The sequence below is a fragment of the Miscanthus floridulus genome, chromosome 13 (assembly GCF_019320115.1).
Source record: "Miscanthus floridulus cultivar M001 chromosome 13, ASM1932011v1, whole genome shotgun sequence".
NCBI lineage: Eukaryota > Viridiplantae > Streptophyta > Magnoliopsida > Poales > Poaceae > Miscanthus > Miscanthus floridulus.
In genome coordinates this window covers 72,365,521-72,387,701 of record NC_089592.1, presented here as the reverse complement: position 1 = coordinate 72,387,701, position 22,181 = coordinate 72,365,521, and positions in this window count along the sequence as shown.

Sequence of the window (22,181 nt, the reverse complement as noted above, 5' to 3'; positions counted from 1 at the left end):
TATATTTTTCGATCCAGCTGTATACTCCCTCTCTGCTCATAAAAGAAAGCATATTATGTTCTAAGTCGTGTAAATTTGACTAAGTTCATAAAAAAAAGATATCAACACCAATAAATAGATTTATCATGAAATATATTTTCATTGTGTATACTTTAAACTTAGTCAAATTTAGGATGATTTGACAAAGGATAGTAAGTTAGAATGACTAGGAGAGAGTACACCAATGAAATCATGCATTGCCACACACTACTACAAATTTAGACATCACTGCCGGATTAGGGTGAACCGGTAGTGATGTACCTTCACTGTCAGTTCTGAGCTTGAAAATTAGAAAATGATTGGGACTGGGCCAAAACCGGCAGTAAAGGTCCACATCACTGTCGGTTTGTGGCTTGCACCGGTAGTGGCTTGACGTCTGCTTATCACTGCCGGTTCTAGCCAAGAACAGTTAGTGATGTTGGGCTATCACTGTCTGTTCTAGACAAGAACCGACGGTGATAACATCATAGTACAAAAAGTTGGCGACGTCCTCTCCTTCCTCCTCTGTTCCATCCCGAGCACAGAGGCGCGTGTTGGGCCGCTCCCTCCATTGTTGCGGCTGCTCTTGACCATGAAGCTAGCTCTTGGATTTGGAAGAATGGCTTGATCTTCTTATTTTAAGGTTAGTAACAAGCATCCACTCCTTTGATTTTGTTGCTTAATTAGCGTTGTTTTGACGACTATAGTGCTTGATTCTCATTCTAGTTCTTTCTCCATTCTAGAGAGCACTTTTCCAATTGGACTTTGTGCAAGGCTTGCAAGCAAATTATGGTGAATCCATCATCCAAAGGTTGGTGTCTTTGAACACATTTAAATTCCTAGCTAATTACATGATGGTCAAGATCATTATTAGTATGTGATGCTATAATTAGTTCTTGATAGGAGTAGAGTAGATTCTTTTACAATTTTGGTGAGCAAATTAATCCATGTGCCACCTACCAACACATTGTTTGGAGTTATATTGTTGTTCATGATCATATCTCTAATTTTAGTGTTTTTTAATTAGTGTCTCCATTTTTATGTAGCATGGAGTAGAATAATTGTTCTTTATTATTGTGAAATAGTTGTTTTTTAATTGTGCTACTATTTTCAATTTATATGGCTGAGGCTACCAATTTCAATATTCCTATAATTAGTGTACAATAATGTTTTCCAAAAATAGGGTGACTAAATTAAATAAGTGTAGAATAAATTGTTGTTTCGAGCAACAATTGTTGTTCATGAAGCTCCACTTGTTATTAATTTCTCTATAATTACTGTCTCAATATTTTGTTGTGCAGAAATGGATCGAGAGTGGATGTATGGGTCCTGATCGGACAAGCAGTACATGGTTGGCGTCGACAAGTTTCTCACCGATGCCAAAGCCCATGCTGGGAATGAGAACCCTGTCTTCTGCCCATGCAAAGATTGCATGAATCAAAGAAGATGGGCTCAAATTGTCTATATGAATGCACTTGATTACTAGGTGGTTCATGCCAAACTATACTATATGGACTATGCAGGTCGAGGTTGGTGTGAATGTTCTATAGGAAAACGATGATGATGTGGCCATGCCTGACGTAGCCATCCACGATGCTGACGAGGAACCCGGTGTCAACATGAAACCTATGGCCACAGTTAATGATGTGTTTAGGAACACGCTAGCTGACGACACCGAGGATAACGATGGCCTTTCTCAGCTGCTACGTAATGTAGAGACCGGATGTCTTAGTGAAAGACAGCTGAGAAAGTTAGAGAAAATGAGACAAGATGGCAAAACACCATTATATAAGAATTGTCCAATGAGCAAATTGAAAGCCGACATCATGCTGTTAGAGTTCAAATCGATAAACGGATTGAGCGATAAAGGCTTCGATCAGTTGTTTGATATAATAAAAAATACTCCTAGAAAAAAAATGAGTTGCTAGAAAAGACATACCTAGCCAAGCAAATGATCTGCCCCATCGGCCTCGAGGTTGAAAAAATCCATGCATATTCCAATGATTGCATATTGTACCATGGAGACGAATATAAAGACTTGGATGTGTGCCCCAAGTGTGAAGCTCCATGATACAAGGAAGGGCCGTCAGATGAGGGTACCATGACCAGAGAAGGTCCCGTGAAGGTCGTTTGGTATTTCCCTATAGCTCCCCGGGTGCATATGCTGTTTGCATGTGCAAAGTCAGCCAAGCTATTGCGCTGGCATGGCGAAGAGCGTAAGAAAAATATAATAATGAGGCACCCTACCAATGGAAAGGACTAGACGACAGTCAATACTGTGTTCTATAAGAACATCGATAGAGAGGTAAGGCACCTTTGGTTTGGTTTGAGCACAGATGGGATGAATCCTTTCGACCAGGTTAGAAGCAATCATAGCACCTGGCCAGTGATGCTCTGTATATACAACCTTCCACCTTGGCTCTGTATGAAGTGATCGTACATCTAGATGCCACTACTGATCCAAGTGCCAAGACAACCTGAGAATGACATTGATGTGTTTCTGGAACCAGTGATCGATGAACTAGTGAAGATGTTTGAAAAGTTTGTGGAGGATATTTGGGATGAGTACAAAAAGGAACATGTCACAATCAAGGCAGTACTTATCGGTACAATCACCGACCTACTAGGTCAAGGTTGCTTGTCCGGAGAGAAGACAAAAGGCTATAGTAGATGTGTCGAGTTCTTGGACGACACCGATGCGGTATATTTGCCAAAGAACTGAAAGATAGTTTATATTGGACACCATAGGTTCCTACCTAAGGATCACCTTTACCATAGGAACAGAAAAGATTTTGACGGGACTATTGAGAAACGCTTACCTTTAAAATATCGAGACGGGCATGCGATACTTCGAGAAGTCAACAAACTAGAGGTTGTCCTTGGGAAGCAGCACAATGCAGTAGCAGCGCCTAATGGGAGCATCTAGAAGAAAAAATTGGTTTTATAAAAACTACCTTACTAGGCAGTGCTAAGTGTACACCATTGTCTTGTCCCATGCACATTACTAAAAACATGTGCAGTAACACGCTTAACACCTTGGACAACGGAGAGATATCGAAGGATTCACTAGCCACACGTCTAGACATGCAACACTTGAGAATCTAGAAGGAGTTGCATCCTATGGCGGTAGAGGATGGCCAGTTCAAACTTCTGGTTGCGTGGTGGACCTTGAAGAAGGAAGAAAAGTATGCGCTTATTTCTTTCTTCAATAAATTCAAAGTCCCAAACGGGCTACTGTGCGAACCCTAAGAGACTAGTGAACATGAGAGAACTCAAGTTCAACTATGGCTATATGAAGGCCCATGACTGTCATGTTATTATGACTCAGCTGCTCCCTATTGTCCTGCATGGTATCCTCCTCTCAAAGGTCAGCGCCCCAATCATAAAGCTATGCTCGTTCTTCAATGTGATCTCAAAAAGGTAATTGACATGTCCACGCTGGACCAGCTACAGCGAGATATAGCCAAAACTCTCATTATGCATTTCCCACCGACTTACTTTGATATCTCAGTGATCTGCTTGTTCATCTTGTTGACCAAATTAGATCCCTTGGCCCAATGTACCTACATCAGATGTTCCCTTTCGAAAGGTTGATGAAAGTTTTTAGGAGGTATGTTAGGAACAGATTCAGGCCAAAAGGGGGCATGGTTGAAGGATGGCCAATGGAGGAGGCCATTGAGTTCTACACATATTATCTGGACATCAATAGGGTTAGAGTTCTAAAATCTCATCACGAGGGAAGACTAGGTGGTAAAGGAATGATTGGGGAGAAATATATAATAGTAGATGACCCCGTTTCTTTTAGACAGGCACAGTTCGCTGTTCTCCAGAAAGCAGAGGATGTGATGCCATACATTGACGAGCATATACAATCATTGCAAACTTTGTATCCGAGCGGGTCGTAGGCTTGGCTTGATAAAAATGTAAGGAGGAATTTGTCAGCTGGTTGCGATGCCGCTTGATTGGAACAACGTTGGATAATCAACTGGATATCTTAGCTAAGGGACCTTCGAGTACATTTCTTAAGTATCAAGGATATAAGATCAATGGATTTACATTTTACACAAAAAAGCAAGATGGAAAGAGCACATACCAAAATAGTGGTGTTTGTTTCGATGCTCATGATGAAAATGACAACGTGCAAGTGACGTACTATGGTTTCATAGAGTAGATATGAGAGCTAGACTACGATCGGTTGAAGACAACTCTTTTTCACTGCTAGTGGGTTCGACTCGAGGATATTACCATCGACATAGAAGGGTTCACTACCGTTGATCTCACCAAGACCGCATATAGATACGACCCCTTCGTCCTTGCAAAAGATGTTATGCAAATCTTCTATATAGGGGACAACAAGACAAAAGCAAAGCTAAAAGTAGTCCTGGAAGGAAAAAGGAAGATTATCAGTGTTGATGGAGTGATGGACGAAGAAGACTACAGGGGCTATCAGAAAATGTCTGCATTTGGGGCGAACGTACCCCTACCTATTCTTGAAGAGGGTGACGAACCTGCTTACGTCTAGTGTCATCACGATGAGGCCCTCATTGTTGGACCCGATGAAGATAGTTAGATTATTATTAACTATGTAATCATTATTTAGACGTTGTATCAGTAATTCGCACTGAATATCTAATTTATATTTTGTACGTATCTCTATAATTTAATTATTAACTATGTAATCAAATATTGAGATGATGTTCACAAACACTATTATTTGATAATTATAGACCATTAATTAATTATCATAGAATTAAATAATCAAGACATAATTTTTTGTGTTATTTTAGAATATAAACTAATTTTATTTACAAACAATAAACGAATAAAAGAAAAAACAAAACCAATCCCAGTCTAAAGAAAAGAAAATTGAACAAAACATTTAATATTGTGTCTAAATAAAAGAAAATAGAATATAAACTAATCCGAGTACATTTTTTGTTTTATTAATTCATAGTGCGTTAGCGATAAAACAAAAAAACAATCTAATTGAACTCCCTATACTACCGCAGTGGTTAAGGCCACGCACTCTGGACCCTGAAACCCGCGCTCGAGCCCTAGACAGGCCAAACTTTTTTATGTTTTGTTTTATTAATTAATATTGCACATAGGATAAAAGATAAAATAAAATGAAACCAACTGTACTCCCTATCCTAGTGTAGCGGTTAAGCCACTAAACTATGTACCTCGAGACCCGGGTTTGAATCCCAGTGACGAGACAATTTTTTTTATTTTTTTTAAAAACTGTGATGGCAGGCAGCCCAACTGCAACATTGCAGCATGGCAGGGTTCATCACTGTCGGTTCCCAAAATAGGCACAGATGAGCACCTTCACTGTTGGCTTTTTAACTAAAACCGACTATGATCTAAAGATGCTCCTCATGAGCCTACGGTGCTCCTGCTGACCACCACAGCAGGAGCATTGCTCCCACCTACCCAGACAGTTTTTTAAAAAACAAAAACGTACCACGACTGCAAGCCCCTATAAAATAGTCCTCGGTCGGGAGCTAGCCTCTCAACAGCCAAGTCTTTCCACCCTCTTGCTGCTTATTTCTCACTTCGTTCTCTCTAGCTAGTATACACATCTATGGCCTCTCTGTGGGAGAAAACCCTCCACATACAAATTTCAATAAGCGTGGTCATCCGCAAGGATGGAGCAATCAAAAGGTACTAGAAGAATGTTTCTAAAGATAAAGCAACACCGAAGCTTGGGGATGCCGCGATGTTGACAGTCATCCTTTCCGGTGTGCTCTGGACTGTCTGACCAGAGCGACATGGATTCATCGCTATTCGGCAACCATCCCGCGTGCTCTGGATTGTCAGTCCGGAGAGGCATAGGTTCAACAGTGCCCATCAACCTCTTCACTTTTCTCCCGAAGGTATAGCTCGTCATCCATCTCTGGCATTCTCTAACGGCTATTTGACCCTACCTAGGTTCTAGAAGAATGCTTCTGAGGTGGTTATCTTATAATTTGTTTGTACACTTCGCTTGTAACATTAACCTAGATAGAAAAATGTTTTTGTTATCGTATATTTAATTTTAGTGTCATGTCTTTGTTATCATATATGTAATTTTATTTCAAAGTTTCTGTTATTTTATATTGTATTTCCGTAACCAATATATATATATATATATATATATATATATATATATATATATATATATATATATATATATATATATATATCGATGTTTGTCTCTTCAAATGGCAATGCATGTATGGATATTTTACATATATATGGTGCGCTAATAATTAATTATCTAGCATTTTTGGGTGGACGATGGTGTTTTTGTACCCATATATGAAATTATGTAATTGATACAAAATTTTTGGACATTATTTGAGCATTAAATAAAGATCACATGATTATTATTTTTTCGTAAGTAATGACCTTTATTGCTGCATGCATCCATGAACAGCGTGCTGTCAGCCACATCACTGTCGATTTTCGTACAAAACCGACAGTGATAGGATTACATCACTGTCGGTTTCATTACAAAACCGGTAGTGATGGACATTATCAGTGTCGGTTTTGTTTTAAAACCAACAGTGATGTGTCTGCCCCCTATAAAAAGGAATCAGGAACATACACACGTACACACCCTCACTTCACTCTCATTTCTCAGTTTCACGTACTCTCACTTCTCACTCCTTTCACTCTACGTGGTCATGGCTCCTGAATATTTTATTGCAGGTATACATATTCTCCTCTCTCACATTGTAGCTATGTATATATGCATTGTCGATATATATTTATTTAGTTTGTGACATTTTACTTGGCATATTTTATATAATGCAATATATATTTTTCTATTCATATTTCTTGAATTTTATTAGGTACAATGCAATATATATATTCTCCTCTTCAATATTCTAGCTATGTATATATATGCATCGATCTATATTTATTTAGTTTGCTACATTTTACTTGGCACATTTTATATAATGAAATATATATTTATAGTCATATTTCTTGAATTTTATTAGGTGGGATGAACCAGGTTTATAACCACCACAAGAACCAGGTTTCTACCCTGACGATGATCCATTCGATCCTGATGTGGCCATTCCAAACCACCTTATTCCAGCTATCGTATGAAATATTTTCCAACATTTTATTTTTGGATGCTAATTAATTAATAATTGTAGTTTAAATTATGTAATAAGTGTTTTTTCAAAATATGTATGGACTCATTCAAATAATGTCATTGCTGCATATGTCATAGATGATAGCCCTGATAGAGTGGCTGCAAGCAGCACTTAGCTTGCTCATGGTGTCGGACATCGTTGAGAACACGACGGGACATCGTTGAGAACACGACATCTGATGATGATGGTCAAACTTGGACGTGTGAACTAAGCTTCTACATCCCTTCGAGGCTACCATCAGGGCATCATGAATTTATCCGGCAGACAGGATCACTGATGCCTAGCAGGAGAAGCACCTAGTTCTCTGCAGTGCGCAACTGTTTGGTGGCACTTCAGTACATTTGCTATCAGGTGCCCAATTTCTCGCACTTCAAGATAGAAGCTTTGCGTGCTGGTGATGTCCCCGTTCCGCAAGTAAGCGAATACTGGGCGAGCTACAACTAAACAGATGTGGTAAAGTCAACGTCACTGATACCTGAGTCATGGTTATTTATTGTATTGTTATTGTAATAATGATCTCTCATTTTTCTTGCTCGCTTGCAGGTGATGCTCCATGACATTACCTATGCTGCATTAGGCTTGTCAGCCATTCTAGACCAAGCTATGGAGAGACGTGGGTATGACTACTGGGAACCTTGACCAACACACTAGGGACCAATTTTTGGTCGAGGCGGATGCAAAATTCTAGTGTGCCCAACATGTAATTGGGCCTTTTTTTTGTCCTGTTTAGCACAAAAATATAATAATAAAGAAAATAATTAGAAAAACTAAGATCTTGTGTGGGGCCATAATTTGGATGTACATGCTTGCAAAAAAATTTGAAGCCACTTGGACATAGGTGCAATAGGAATATAAATGCGTGAATTTATTCAGTTTAAAAAACAAAAAATATATAATCATCACTGTCAGCTTAAAAAAGGGCAGAGATGGGTAGAAAATGACAGTGATGACAACTACCACTGTCGGTTTCATTTTGAAAAGAAAACCGACAGTGATAGATATATTTTTTTAAAAAAATCCAAAAATTGTGCCCCGCATGGGGTACGAACTGGGGTCTCAGGCTCCAGAGTGTAGTGCCATAACCGCTACACTAGGATAGCAATTGTGTTAGGCTTAATTTTTTATTTTTTTTATTTAGTTATAGTGTAGTTAGTTTATATTCAAAAATAAAAAAAAATTAAAAATATTTGCCCCGCCCTGTTGTTCGAACCCGAGTCTCGTGCTCCAGAGAGTACAATGTTCACTGCTACGCTAGTTATGTAATTGCAGTAGGAGTAGTTTTTTATTTTTATTTATTTATACATAGTGTAGTTAGGTGATTCAAACTTAAAAGAAAAAACAAAAAGTTTGGCCCGCTTGAGATTCGAACGCGGGTCGTGGGGTCGTGAGTGCGGCCTTAACCGCTGCGCTAGGATAGGGAATTCGTTAGCTTATGTTATTTTTATCTTTTTAACATTGTGCTCCAACCGGCTGTGGTAGTGCACATCACTGCCGGGTTGGATTTGGCACCGACAGTGATGCTATGTCATCACTATCGGTTTGCCTCTGGAATCGATAGTGATGTGCCATGAGTATATAAACCGGTAGCGCGGGCTGAAAATTTTCTAAGTCATTTGAAGCCCACAACATCCATTTCCTCCAAGCCAACGGAGCACCGCCGCCCCACGCACCGCCATCCGCAGCCCGAGTGCCCTCCTCTTCTTCAACGCCGATGTCTGTGCGTCCCCATACGGCCAACACCAGCGAGGAAGACCCATGACGCCGTTGTCCATCCCGACATCCCCCACCCCATGGTCTTCCACCCCAACGTCCCCTACACCACAGTCCTCTGCACCGACGTCCCCCACCCCCGGTCCTCCACGCAGCCTTCCACCCTCCCACAACTTGGATTTGAAGGAGCGCGCGGACAGCGGCATCACCATGCTACACGGTGAGTGCCTCCCTCACTGTGCCCCTTAGGTGTTCGACGGTTTGCTGCTAACCATCACTGTCGTCCTAGCCACGCCCACACCATCGTCTTCCTCGACGCCGATGGAGCTCCACCGCCACCTGTGCCGCCATCCGTAGCCATCACGTCATCCTCTTCTTCAACATTCGACGCCATCGTCTTCCTCCACACTGATAGAGCTGCACCACCACCCATGCCATCATCTATAGCCGTTGTGCCATCCTCTTCTTCAATGCCCGACGTCATCCTTGGCACGCCAGCGGCATCATCTTCCTCGACGCCACCGGAGCATCGACGCTGCCTGTGCCCTTGTCTTCCTCGATGCGAGAAGACCAAGGTCACCATCACTTTGGACGGGCTCTTCTCCATGAGGTAAACGACGCTAACCCGCTTCACCATGCTCTGCATACTATTACTGTCTGCCATTTGGACAGGCTCTGCTGTGTGTATTCATGAATTGCTAATTTGCTAGGTTGTAGAATCTTCTAAAAATTGCTAGCTAATGAATAAATTAATTAAAGTTCCTGATAAATAGCAAATTAACATAGCATGGCAGCACCTATACACGGATCTTTTCAATGCAAAGGTATTAGAAAAGGAATGAACAAAGTAGTCCAGAGAAAAATATTTAACATAGGTCACTTACAAGCTAATTCACTGGAAGACAGTCGAACATGGCCTCTTCATATTTGTTTTCTTATGTCTTATATGTACTACCAATTACTATAATACTTTCATGTCCAATATGCATGGGATGAAGCCTAGCTAAATGTGTTGCAAATTGAAGTTTGAATATTTGAATATAGTCTACAACTTTGCTCGATACACTAAACTTAGTCTACAACATGTTTGAATGACATAACACTATCAACATAATTTGGTTACATGTATAGGCAACCATGGCATGGTATGTAGTGCATGCTTGTCGGATGCCTGGGATCTACCTTACCTGGGAAGATTGCTATGCTCAAGTCAATCGATACCCAGGTAATTGTTACAAAAAATACAACATAGAAGCTGAAGCTTTGAGGGCCTACTATGATCCAATGAGTGTAAACCATGGCCATCCACCAGCAGTGGAGATTGAAGAGGAGCCACCCATCAGAGATATGAAGATTAGGAGAATTGCTCCTTGGTCTTGGAAAGATGCCATGCTTTTATTTATGGCTATGATCATTGCTTTTCTAATTTGGAAGTTGATGTAGGCTTTGTTTCGTAGAATAGTAGGTAGACTTTGTTGTATAGAACCAATCAAACAATGCATTTGTTGTACGTGAACTGTTTGTGGACTTATTATTAGACTTTGCATTAAATCTCTATTAGTTGGGTAATATATATATGCACAAATGCTACTAGTAGTTGTACGCAGCCAAAACTAACCACGATCATGTCACAGCCATGACTCGTCGTCGCCCGTTAACCCGTCACCCAAGAATTGATAGGCAACAAGAAGCTGCTGATATCGGTGGGGCAGGAGAGCAGCATGATCCGACAAACGGTGGTGGTAATAATTAGGACGGTGAGAACGAGGTACCATGGACCCCTACCACTCTTCTCGAGCTGGATCAAGATGACCAAGATGACTAGGTAACTTAGGTATTATGTGACTAGGTAGCCACACACGCTGATTAATTGAGAGTCCATTAGCTTACTTGGTGTCTCCAGCAGGAGGTTGAGCCGACCGAGCAACCAGATGGTTCAGGTAGCAGCAAGGCCAGAACCAAGCAAGGCGTGTCATAGTTTCTTACTAGTAGGAATGCACACTGGCACATCATTGAGTTTGACCAAGTCGGTGAGCCACTCGCACCTAAAAAAGCTGCAGCCAAGTACAAGACTGTCATCAGGGCACTTGTAAGGGACTACATCCCGATTAAGTACAGGAAGTGGATTGGAAAAGATGATAACCCATGGAGGGTTCCCAAAAGTGAGAAGGATGACATATGGGAGAAATGGATCCCATAGTATTTCACTTTCCCACAGGACTATGACAAGGAGCAAGTCAAGAAAAAAGCAAAAGAAATCATGGGGATATGCTTCAAGAATTTCAAGGGGACATTGTATAAGAAATTTATCCTCGAGGATAAAGAGCCAAATTGGGATGGTGGAGAGTACACCAAGCAGAAGGACTTATGGCAGGAATTCAAGCAATATAGGCAATCCGAGGAGTACTTAGAACTAAGCAGGAAGAATAAGGAGAACTCGCTTAAAGCGATGAATCCTCATAAACTCAGCTCTCGTGGCTACGCCAGTAAGATGGATGCATTTGAAAGGGAACTTGAGGAGGTGGAATGCTTGGCATTGAGCCTGAGACTATCAATTAGTAGCCCAGATCGATATATTTCTGTATGGCGAGGGGGTACACCACGACCCGGATGGGAGCTTTAGCTCCACAAATCCAGCCATGAGCAGCCTCGTTCAGAGGATCTCTGAGGTAAGATATGAGGTGAGGAAAGGGACCCATAGTACTAATAGGGAGAATGATGTGCTCACCCAAGCACTTGGAAACAAGGAGCACCCTGGTCGCACAAGAGGAGTCGGTCTTGTTCCTTAGAAAATAGCGTTCGAGGAAGAATCTTCCACTTATCGGAGCCACTCGAGGGGTAGAGCGGCACAAGAGGCAGAGTATATGAGGGTTCTGAAAGACATGGAAGATAAATTCAAAAAATGAATTGATGAGAGGTTTCAAGAAAAAGTCAATGTACTTATGGCATCCATGGGATCGGGAGTAGTACCACAAGAGCCTCTTTCGACTAGCTTTACCCATAGTTCAGGGGTCGCCGTAGCTGTGGATCAACCCCGCTCGACGATGAAGAGGTGAATGCGCCTCATCTAGTGGATAGCATCATTAAACCCGTTAATGTCAGGCTGTACATCCGTCAGCAATGGGCAACTAACAAGGTGGCGGTCGGCCAGGCCTGGCCTGCGGGAGACAGGACCATTAATGGTCGCCCAATTCCAACGGGGTATGCCCATGTCAGCATTGATACTATACTTGATAAGAAGTATAACAAGATACACATTGATTACCCTGCATAGGAAGACATGCAATGCCTTGTTTAGAACAAGGGCGCTCATGTGGCTTGGCGCAAGTGCTTCATTAAGCTTGATCACCAGTTTTCTTCAGATGATGATGAGGACGACGACAAATCTTCGTCGCATAGAGATGATCACTCACCATCTCCCAATAGAGGAGATCACACTACCTTCCCTGGTTCCTTGCCATCACCCTTGAGAAGACAGAAGTCTCATTCTCTTCCTTGTCGTCCTCCATCTTCATCAGCCCTAGGAAAAGAGAAGACTCCTCCTCCTCCTCCCTCTTCATCACCCCTGAGAAAACATAATTCTCGTCCTCCTCCTCCACAATAGCCCAAAACAAGATCTAAGGCATCCTTGCAGTCATAGAAAAGGTCCTCGAATTCGATAGCTAATGCTCCCAAAGTGGACCAGCAAAAAAACAAAAGGGCGATGAGTGGCAGCGTTACAAACTTGATGAACCAACAAAAGCCAAAAGTAGCCTCCAAGGAAGACAAAGTTAGATTCTGGAATCTATTTGCCTCATTGCCTAAGTGGAGGGTGCAATCCGAATTCAATAGGCAAACAGAGAGTAAGCACAATCAATTAAGAGTCGAAGAAATACACCATAAAGATCAAAGGAAGATAAACAAGCTTATCGAGGACAACCCTGGATTAAGCAGGGATGATGCCACGAATATCTATTATGATTCACTAGCATATGAGACGGCAAGACCGGTAGTGTAGTTTCAAAGGGGCAATTTCTTGGTGGACGAGGAGGAGTATAAAAATTTGACAACATATATGCGTGACTTGCATGATTATTACATGGCCGAAGCACTTGAGATAGGGCAGGAGGGTTTCGAATATATTATCCGTCCGTCGCATGTTTTCCATTATCCTAATGAAGAGAAGCACTTTGTTGGTTGGGATCACTTGTTTCAGCTATTCCAGAGACGCGATCTCGATACACAAATGTTGATGCTATGGACTATGTAAGTACTCTACTCGTACGATATTATAATTAACTACTCTCTCGATACACAAATAGTTAATGACTGCATATTCCCCATGAATTATGCAGGTGTATAGCAAAACATTGCTTCAAAACAAAGTACGCTCATATGTCTTTCCTGGACCCTGAGCTAGTCAACGAGAGAACATGCAGAGGCATGTATGGAAATAAAGTGGAAGATCTGATGAAGACGCTAACTGCCATTTTTGAAAATTTCAAGATGAGTAATAAAACCGAAATACTTCTAGCCTACAACTACAAGTATGTGTTCTCTGCTCTTATTTTTATGCTTGTTTTTTGTAGTTATGATTATTCGTTAACTAGGGTTTTGTGATTGCAGCAACCATTTTGTCTTCATTGTTGTCGATATTAAAAGAAATCGTATCAAGGTGTGGGACTCGAAGAAAAAGCCACTTTCTTTGTTCGATCCCCTAGGCGAAGTGCTTAATGCGTAAACGAACCTAATAACATATTATTTTCTAATCGCACATAGCATATTCTAATGTTGTCCCTTTTTCACACTTTATAATGTGGCACAGTGTCCAGACAAGAATGGTTTGTGGGACGAAGGTCCCATTCCAGGTTGCACCAATGCAATTGGAGACCCAAGACCAGCCGACGGGAAACAATGAATGTGGGTTCTACGTAATGTGGGCAATGCTTCGCTACATTGGCATAAAATCGGAGGCGACAAATGCTTTGGTGTGTATAATCCCTATTTCATTTATATATGTTAATTCAACAAAACAATCTACTTATTTCTCTAACATTTCTGCCTTTTGAAATAGGTTTTTTTTGAATGACAGCGCAAGAAATTTAACACAATAGGCTGTTAGAAATGGAGGTCATAGCACTATCATCAGAGCTAGCAGCCTTCGTCGTATCAGAGTGCTTGGAAAAAAGGAACATTCTCCATTGCACAGTTCGTGAAGTACAAGGCACAGTACGGGCCAGAGCGGCTCACTAGACTATTGTAATTTCTTTTTTATTTCAAGGGATCGAGAACTTCATAAGTACATTTGTAATGTTTAATGTTGATGGACCTGTCGTCTACGTAGCGAATATAAAGCGAAACCCGATTCCACAAAAAAAAATTATATAAAACAATAAAATATGAAAAAGAGATCACTACCGGTTTGCATGTACAAGCCGACAATGATATCTTGAGCAACACTGTCGATTCAAAACTCAAGCTGGCAGTATTGGCTTGAGCATCACTGCCGGCTCGAGCCACAAGCCGATAGTGTTGGCTTGCGAATCACTGTCGGCTTGAGCCACAAGCCAACAGTGTTGGCTTAGCATCACTGTCGGCTCGAGCCACAAGCTGGCAGTGTTGGCTTGAGCATCACTGTCGGCTCGTGCCACAAGCTGGCAGTGTTTGCTTGAGCATCACTGTCGGCTCGAGCCACAAACCGGCAGTGTTGGCTTAACTAACACTGTCGGTTGGTGCCAGGAACCGACAGTATTGTCTACACATCAGAACCGGCAGTGATGTGAACTCCACATTACTGCTGATATGCCACTGCTGGTTTAAAATCTGGTAGTGAAGAGGAATTTTGAACCGACGATGATGTCCTGATTTGGGGTAGTGACAAATACATGTATGTATGTATGCATAAATTCTCCATGGCAACTTATTAGTTATATTTTTAGCTTGACAACTCAGGTAACTCGTGACCAGGGTTTTCAATTTCAGTATTGCAAAAATTTCAGCCACCACCGAAACTACCGAATTTCACAAAATTCGGCCGAAATTTCGGTGAATTTTTTTTTAGAGACTAGCACATGAAGTATGCTTTTTCTAAAAAAACATTTAAATCTAAACAAATATTAGTATGATTTATGACTACACATCTATTGAATACAAAAAATATGCAATATAAACAATAAAAAATTGAGTCTAATGTTATATAACACATGTATTAGTGTATTACAAAATTTTAGATTTTTCTTTCGGCCACCACCGAAATTACCGAATTTCGCGAAATTTTGCCGAAATTTTGAACCCTGCTCGTGACGACATTCATATGGGGCTTCAGAAATAGGATGGAGAGTCGCATGTATATATACATACAGTGGAAAATATCAAAGTACACAAGTTTTGGTAGTACGACAAACTGAAAAGCTAATTGACCTCATGTAGACATGCATGCATGTTCTTGTCCATGTGCCCATGAGTATACTTTATCAAATTAATTAATAAAGATTATTTAACTGCTGTGTGTCCTTTATTAATCTCAAAGATCTAGCATTGCATTCGAGCATTAGTATTAGTTTGCTCTCATGCATGGGCCGGCCGCACCGTACCGCGCATGCATGCCACTGTTCTTTTTTTTTCCCGTTCCAAAATGACAACATGCATCGTGTGGATCTTAAAAAGGGTACCGCGTATCCCCATTGAGTAATAACTACTCTTTCTAATGGATTGTCAAATAAACAAGCTATCAGATGTACTACATTTTACTGCAAAAATATCTCAATTTATAAATTTGCAAAGTAGTTTTGGTCGGAACCAAAAAAAATATTTAGTTTTGCCTTAGTTCTTCAGTATATATATAGGCACACACATAATATACACAGTGGCCACATATCGACCAAAAAAAGAGAGCGAAATATGTAGAGACGCTAGTACTTAGTTTCTGCACATGTGAAGAATGAAACATTTGCTGACATTTTAATTAATTAGCAGACAACATAGGGATGTTAGGCAGTTGTTCGTGAACCCACAAATATATACTATGTTTAATTTTGCAGGTTACCCACATTACCCGCAAAAATTAAGTCTATGTGCAGGTTCACAGATAACTCGCCCTACATCCCTAAAACATATAAAATACCTACAAAGAATTAAACATTTGTAACCTAAATGTGACGAATTAATATAAACACATGTGCTAGTGCACATGTTAGTTAACAGCAAGCATATAAATCGTTGATCTGTTTTATTATGACTATACATATATCGATATGTATGTACGTGTTTAATTGTTGGCATATTTGTGCAACCTTTGAGAGCAGATATAGACATGTATATATTATATAATGAAGAAACCCTGCCATATATAGTGTGTGCTGTTCTTTTAGTTTGTGAAGGTTGTTATTTTCTTCGGCAGGAGTTTGCATTGGTTGGTTTTATTGCATTGTAAATGAAAGGACCCCCCTTCTTATCCCGAATTATTATATCACACAACCAGGAGAAGCTATACCTCAGTAGTGCACATGTTATATACCCTAGATTTAGCATCAGTAGCAGTGTATATAACACTGTAAACCCCAAAGCATTAATTTACAAAACTGAGCGCTGATGATGTGTTTTCATCAAACAAAGAAGGCTGCATGGTGACATATACCTCTTCCAGGAATTAAGCTAACAAATGCATACACGAAGCCAAAGTTCACTACAGAAGAAATGCATTTGAGCTCTATATATAGATTCCTTATTGCCGGGACATGCATGTATCAAGACATGAAATAATCTTTCTATAGAAGAGAATACCTTTGAATTAAAACAACGGTAGAGCACCATATATAACAACCACAGGGTTGAAGCTATACTGTATTTAGGGGGGGTGCACCCCCTCAAAAATATAAAAACAGCGACTTTAGCTAAAATTACACAATATATGTACCTCTATGACACAAGTCTATACACCCATAAGATAATTAAGTGGACTTTCCTCTAATTTATTCTAGCTTCGCCACTGATAAGTGATAACAAGCATGGTTAAAACATGTACTACACAGTCCCATTTTTTTTTCTTGAATACGCAATAGTTTTGTGTATTTTTTGCATTAAGCTAGAAGAGTTTAAAAATACAAATGTCACGCTTCAAACGAACTACACACCCCCATTTATAGTATACGTACATATTGACGGGTGTGTATGCATATATAGTCAGACATTATTATGTATATCAACCCCTTGCGAGACCTAGTATAATCATCGCTGAAGCATGCATCCATTCACAAAAAATACCATATATATACTGGGAATACTAAGCTAGATAGGAGTTCATCTTTACCAAAAAACTGAAGAATCTCCGAAGAAGTTGAGATTCTTCGGTTTGCAAGTATCGTACGTGACAACTTGCGCGAAACCTTCTCAATTTTTTTATCACAGCCTCCACATATGATATCATGACATCTCAATAAGTTTCAAGATTTTCGGTCTTCGTTTGCTTTTTATAGAATTTAAAAACAACTCGACCGCAAGTTCATGGTCATGTTTCGTGAACAAGATGTTCGAAATTGGTGGTCTGTTCCTGGATACGGCCTTACATTATACTAAATAACATGAATATCATTTTTTCATTCATTTTTTTCATTATTCGAATGACTAGCAGTTATAATTTGAATTATCCAAGAAAATTCAATTAAATAAAATAAATTAAAGAAATATAGAAAAAGTTCGAGAAATGTGCCACATTGGAACATGGAGTACCAGATATTGTATGAGGACTGCAGAAAAAGTTTGGAGGTCAAAAGTGAAAAAATATGGTTTGCCGAGTGTCAAAAAATGACACTCGGCAAATCAGCGCTTTGCCGAGTGTCTGGAGAAGACACTCGGCAAAGGGAAATTTTTTTAAAAAATCCTCTTTGCCGAGTGCCAGTCCGGGTGGCACTCGGCAAAGAATTTTAAAAAATAAAAAAACTTTGTCGAGTGCCAGATCGGGGGCACTCGGCAAAGGGAGGATTTAACCCACCGGCCCACACACACCGCACACACGCACGCAAGCACGCCCGCGCCATCGCCGCCGCCACATCCGCCCACGCGCCCCCCCCCCCCCCCCCGCGGCCGCGCCACCCGCGCCACGGCCACCGCCGCCCCCGCCTGCGCCCGTGCCAGCGCCGCCGGAGGAGGAGGAGAAAGAGAGGAGGAGGAGGAGGAGAGGAGGAGAGGAGGAAGGAGGAAGAGAAGTGGGAGGAGGAAGAAGGAGGAAGGAGGAAGAAGAAGGAGGAGGAGGGGGCGCCCCGGCCGCTGTTGCCACGTCCCCAGCGCTTCCCTAGCTGTCGCCTTGTCCACCGGCACCCTGACCCCTTCACCATCGCCGCCCTATGATGTCCACTAGGTATGCCCTACCGTCGTCATCGTTGTAGTATTACTAGTAGTTGCAGTAGTAGTAGTGGTGGTAGAGTAGCAGTGGTGGTAGTCGTAGGAGTCGTACTGGTAGAGAACAAAGCTTTACTCCCGGTGGGGAACCCCCTCTAGTCCCGGTTCCCCACCCGGGAGCAAGCATCCGGGACTAAAGGGGGTCCTTTAGTCCCAGGTCAGGAACCGGGACTAAAGGGGGACCTTTAGTCCCGATGGGTAACACCAACCAGGACTAAAGGTCCTCCCAGCTTTAAAAAAATAATGCCTCCCACCGCTGCGTCCCGTGAGATTTGAACCCAAGACCTCATGCATTGCCTCGCGCGTAGCTTACCACCCCACCTACACAACACATCTGACAAAGGATGGGATGTTTCCCTTTTGAACTAACCCATCGGGGGACCTTTAGTCTCGGTTGGTATTACCAACTGGGACTAAAGGGTCCTTTAGTCCGGGTTGGTGTTACCAACCGGGAGTAAAGGGTCTACCTTTAGTCCCGGTTGGTGTTACCAACCGGGACTAAGGTTGGGGACTTTTAGTCCCGGTTGGCGGCTCCAACCGGGAGTAAAGGTCCACCTTTAGTCCCGGTTGGTGTCTCCAACCGGGACTAAAGGTCCCCTGCCACTGTGCCGACCGCAGTAGCCGTTGGGCAGGGACCTTTAGTCCCGGTTGGAGACACCAACTGGGACTAAAGGTCTCTCTAGTCCCGGGCGCAAAAAATGCCGGGACTAGAGCCCATTTTGACCTCGGATGAAAGGTCTGTTCTCTACTAGTGGAGTAGTGGTTGTGACATTGTTATATATGTGTGGTTGGATATAATCTTGTGCATGTCGACCATCGTGCCGTTCATATATGTGCATGTCAGCCATCGTGCCGTTGGTTTTCTTGCAGGTTTTGGAAACCTCACCGTGCAGGGGAGGTGCTGCCGAAATTTTGTATTGACAGTTTTATGTTTCTTTTTTTGTAGAGAAGAGCCCGTCGGAGCGGAGCTGGAGTACCTCGGTGACCCCGATCGCCTTCCTCGCCGCTGCGGGTCTGCCTGCACCGTGTCACCTCGCCACTGCACTGACTCGCCACGGCCCCGCTAGCCTGACTCCACCGCCACCCTAGGTATAACCCCTCTTTCCATATCATGGTCGTAGATCATGTAACCTAGTTAGGCGTCTCCCGTTCAAAAGAGATACGGTTGGAAATATGTAGATATTTCCATATCTAAAATTGTATCTGTTTCGAATTGTCCACGTTTTTTGGACAGCCCACGGATACGTAGGTGGGGTTAGTTTCCATGGTCTGCTCCGATCCGAGACATAGTTTTGGCATCATCTCCCTATTGTTCTCCGGATACATAATCTCCCCGGCAGGATGTGTATTTAGAGAACAGCGGGGAGGTGCTGCCGAAATTCTATCTCGGATAGGAGTAGAGCATGGAAACAAACCTCATCTACGGATCCATGGGTGGGATTAGGACCTATCCTCACCTATTAGATAGTAGGAACATCGTGTAGATGCAATTGATGTTTATATTACTCGTCGCTATATATGTTAGAGGATGGAGGACTGTGAGTGGATGTACACAGGCCACGCAAGTCAGGGTTAGGTCACCAATGAATGGATTGACAAGACCGATGCTTTCTTGAAACGGGCATTTGGCGTGGCTGTTAAAGGAGCGAGTAAAATTTGTTGTCCCTGCAGCAAATGTGCAAACAGGAAAAGACAAACAAAGAAGGTCATGGGGGAACATCTTTGGAAGAATGGATTTACGGCAGACTATACCTGGTGGGTCTATCATGGTGAAGCCAATCGTATGAGAGAGGAGGTGGTGAGACCACGCGTCGAGGATTATGATGCTGATGCCGGGGTAGCAGACATGTTAAATGACTATCACGAGGCACAGTTCGTTGAAGGATGTATGGAGGAGCCAGAGGCAACCGCAAAGGCGTTCTATGACATGTTTGCTGCGGCACAGAAACCCCTTCACAGCCAGACAAAGGTTTCTCAACTAGATGCATTTGACGCATAATGGCGTTAAAGTACCAGTATAGCCTGAGTCGAGACACCTTCGATGGTATGTTGACAGTTATTGGCAGCCTGCTTCCGGAGGGTCACCTTCTGCCAAAGAGCATGCACGAGTCACAGAAACTCCTTTGTGCACTTAAGATGCCGTATGAGCAGATACATGCTTGCCCGAAGGGGTGTGTCCTATTTAGGAAAGAATACGTGGAAGCAAAGTATTGTCCAAAGTGTAAATCCTCTAGGTTCCTAGAGGTAGATTCTGGTGATGGCCAGAAGAGGTAGCTTGACATTCCCATGACAATCCTACGGCACCTTCCATTCATACCGAGGATCCAACGACTATACATGATCGAGGAATCCACGAAACAGATGACATGGCACAAAAATGGGAAACGATACATTCCTGGCAGGATGGTACATGCATCCGATGGTGAAGCATGGACCCACTTTGATGTCATTCATCATGAGAAAGCTAAAGAGGCTCGTAGTGTACGTGTTGCGTTGGCGACAGATGGGTTCAATCCTTATGGAATGATGGCTGCCCCATACACATGTTGGCCCGTGTTTGTTATCCCCCTCAATCTCTGCCCTGGTGTATGCTTTCAACGACAGAACATATTCTTGTCGTTGTTAATTCCTAGACACCCGGGGAATAATATGGGTATGTTTATGGAGCCTATGATTGATGAATTGGTCCGTGCTTGGGAGGAAGGGGTATGGACATACGACTGAGCTACAAAGAAAAACTTCAAAATGCATGTTTGGTACCACTACTCCCTGCATGGCTTCCTGGCGTATGGGATATTCTGCGCCTGATGTGTTCACGGGAAGTTCCCATGCCTAGTATGCAAGGAAGATCTGAGGTTCATTTGGTTGCAGAAGGGTGGCAAGTATTCATCGTTTGACAAACATCGACAATTCCTCCCTCTTGACCATGCATTCAGACGAGACATCAAGAACTTTACAAAAGGTGTCATAGTGACAGACCCTGCACCACCGATAATGACTGGTGCCACAGTTCGTGAACAGATAGATGGTCTCGTAGTTGTGGACATGCATTACGAGGCGCGCATCTAGGCCATCGTAACTTACCATGGGACCATCCTTGGAACGAAGGTCACCAAAAGGGATGCAAGAACCATGACGCTGACCCAAGACCAGTACCTACAGGTAAATACAGAACATTAATACTGATTCCTTTTGAGATTAAGTAGGCTTAATTTTATCTTCTGATATGTCATGTACTTGATGGCCTGTAGATAATTCCTTATTGGTGCGCTGCGCATCCCCAGTGCTGGGTACAGATGGTGGACAAGTGGTGCTCACGTGAGTGGGAGGAGACGCACAACTTATGCCAGGAGCGGCGCTTGATGATGCCAGGTGTAGCACACCATCAAGGCAGCCGCAGCCTCAGCGGATACGTAGAAACATGGGTACGCGAATTCATTTATTTATTCTAACGCTCAATTCTGTATGATTTCTAATCATCTTGTTGTTTTTCTCGCAGTCAGCGTCACATGGTGGCCAACCTTGCTCCATCTTCAAGGCATTTGCTATGGCCCACAAGGGCAAGGCGACGTCCGATGTCGACTACAACCCGGAGGACGGGCCCAAGGCGTACAACAATGCGACCGTCCACAACCGCCTCAGTGAGTACACATCGATGGCAAGGGAGGTCTATGGGCCAGAATACGATCCGAGCACTGATGACCTTGATGGAGAAGTCGTCATGAGGGTGGGAGGAGGCAAGAAGCATGGGCGGTACTGGATTGGCGACGACGCAATCAACTCGGCCGCTACTTCCAGTCTCTCCCAGATTCGAGCAAGAAGCACGAGCACGAGCCCGGCCATACGACCTCGGCAGGACACTTCACACCACCGGGTGGAGGCACTCGAGGTTATTCCTGGTTTATTCGTCGTTCATTGGTTTTTTCATAC